Genomic DNA, 2,648 nt, shown 5'->3' with positions numbered 1-2,648 from the left:
TTTTGTTTTGTTTTGTCTTGTTTTGTTTTTTTAACAGTAGTTTTATTGAAGAATGGATAGTCATGGAGAAGTATGATAAGACAATAAAAGTATGATCTAACAGTAACAAACTGGGGAAAATGTAGCCAGGCCTCTGTGTTCAGGCTCTTCTCTGTGTCCCTGTGTCTTCACACTCCAGGATGCACCTTTCCTTTGAGTACAGAGAGGGCACCTCTCACATAAGGGTCTTATAATTGACTTCAGGGAAGAAAGGCAGGGGGAGGGTGACAGTGACCTTCCTGCTTCTGTTGTTTACTCAAATTCCTTTAGCATAAAATATTCAATACCCTAAGATGTTATATTTTAGAGTAGCATGTCCTGAACCCCATCATGCTCATGCAACAAAACCCAGTCATTGAAGAACAATGACTACAAAATATTTAAATTCAAAATACAAATGATGGCCAAGAGGGGTGGCTCATGGCTGTAATCCCAGCAGGGAGGTGCAGGGAGGCCCAGGCAGGCGGATCACTTGAGTTCTGTAGATCCAGACCTGCCTGGCCAAAATGTCAAAACCCCATCTCTACTAAAAATACAAAAATTAGCCCAGCACGTGGTGCACACCTGTTGTCCAGCTACTTTCAGGGGGTGGGGAATGCGTGGGCTGAGGGTCAACTGAAACAATATTTACAAATGATTTTTTTTTCTTTTTCCTGTAAGGCTAGTCAAGTGAAACAGTGGAAGTGGAGAAGGAACAAAGAAACCTGTAACTGGTTGTGATCACTTCTTTGTAAACAGGAATGAATTTTTTATGCACTATACTCTGTTATCACATTTCCCTATGCTGCAAAGCTGGTGGTGAACAGCAGAGCCCTGGTCCCTTCCTACACTTATCTCTAGGGATAACAAATTTTAATGCATGCAGCCTACCTCTGCATAACTATGGTTACTCTTTGACTGTCCAATTTTCCATCCCAGGCCCTGCAGTCCAGCCTGCAAGAGGAAACAGAATTTGTGTTTCGTTACCTGCCAGTCCACTCCAAGGAGCCAAGAAGGCGTCCTCTCACCCCCCACTCCCGGCTCGTCCTCCAAACTGAGCCCCTCAAAGACTGCGGTGTTTTTCAGTCCTTCATAATCCCTCTCAGCCCCGAAATATGAAAATGAGAGCGATGGTCCTGAGCGCCTGGAGCGACATCTTAGCTCCCAAGAGCCATCAGGAACCTCATCCCAAGTGCTCTGAAGAGCAGGAGAGAACATTTTTAACTCTGGTAGCTCCTAAGGCGTCTTCTTTTTGGGGCAGGGTTCTGACGGGACGAGGGGGAGCCCCACCGTCAGAGACTCGCCCGTCAGAGCTGCTCAGGCTCCTCTTCCCCGTGGTCCCGCGGGAGCTCGGCCGGGGCGGCGGAGGATCAGAACCCGCGCTCCCTGGCTGTGTGCTTGAAGAGGCCGCCGTGCGAATTTCTCTTTCTGGCTGAGATCTTGGGACGAAAGAATGAAATTTCCAGGAGTCAGATTCCAAAGCTTAGTGAAACAGCGACTTTTAGGGCCCGCAATAGAGACGTAGGAGCTAGAAATTCGTCACAAAAATCTGAATATGAAGAACAGAATAAATTAACATTCAGAATCAGATGGACAATGTGAATAAAGCAGTGCTACTCCCAAGTTAGGTCTGCAACCATCGATCTTAAGCTGAGACACAATCTCCAATGACTGAGCTAACCCCATCAAAATTTCTCACGCCACCGTTTACTTACCAAAATGACAATGGGTGCCATTAGGAGATTTCCCGGGTGAAAGGAATCTCTGGGTCTAGGATTGAGAGGCGGCAGCCTTTTTGGTGGAGGAGACCTCTCACCCCGAGGCCCAGGATCGCCCTGAGAAGGGGTGAGGACTTGCTGGGTCGCTGGATCCCTGGCGGGGCGGTCCGGGCCTCCGATTGCTGGGTGCCAGGAGGTTGGCCCTGGAGGGGTACCCTGCAGGCTCGGTGACCCCGACCCGATGATTCGGCGATTTCCCTGTAGACCGGGCCAATGTGAGAACCCGGTTTCTGGGACCCCAAACACCGAAGAGGGAGACGAAGAAAGGACAAAGAGTGCGGGGTACATCGCGAGGCTCGGACAGGGGGAGCAGAAGGGACACGGAGGTCCTCCAGCACAGAGCTTCTGAACGTCAGCGGAATCCCCATCCCATTTAGGGAATAAAACACGGCATTACCGTCCTAATTAAACAGAAAGGTTCCACCGAGACTCGAACTCGGATCGCTGGATTCAGAGTCCAGAGTGCTTACCATTACACCATGGAACCTCACAGTGCAAATTTGCTAGAGGCATCTGCATTCCTAATAAGTAGCAATAGTTCCCACCCACCCATGTCACTCCACTTGAGGAAGGTGGAGCAGCAGGAAGGAGCCATCCTTCTTGCTTTCTCTCTGCTCTCTCCTTTGATCGACTTCTATCATTTCATTTGCACCCCGGAAAATGAGGCAAAAATCTGCTGTGGGTTTAGGGCCAGAGAAGAGCCCCTGAAGCCTTGTTTATAGAGTTTCCTGTGCTGAGGTGAAATTTCTTCCTCTTTCTTTCTTTCTCTCTCTCTTTCTTTCTTTCTCTCTCTCTTCTTTTCCTTCTTTCCTTCCTTCTCCCTCCCTTCCTCCCTTCTTTTCCTTCCTTCCC

General features: G+C 48.9%; 1 non-coding gene across 1 annotated transcript; it reads right to left on the bottom strand.

The window, feature by feature from the left end:
• Positions 1 to 2,211: 2,211 nt before the first annotated feature.
• Positions 2,212 to 2,283, bottom strand: TRNAQ-CUG (transfer RNA glutamine (anticodon CUG)). The gene has a single exon. It is a non-coding gene; the product is annotated as a tRNA-Gln (tRNA).
• Positions 2,284 to 2,648: the final 365 nt, after the last annotated feature.

This window comes from Rhinopithecus bieti, unplaced genomic scaffold, assembly GCF_001698545.2.
Source record: "Rhinopithecus bieti isolate Rb0 unplaced genomic scaffold, ASM169854v2 scaffold_16660, whole genome shotgun sequence".
Taxonomy (NCBI): domain Eukaryota; kingdom Metazoa; phylum Chordata; class Mammalia; order Primates; family Cercopithecidae; genus Rhinopithecus; species Rhinopithecus bieti.
The sequence above is the reverse complement of the archived record's forward strand: the minus strand, read 5'-3'. Positions and strand labels throughout refer to the sequence as shown.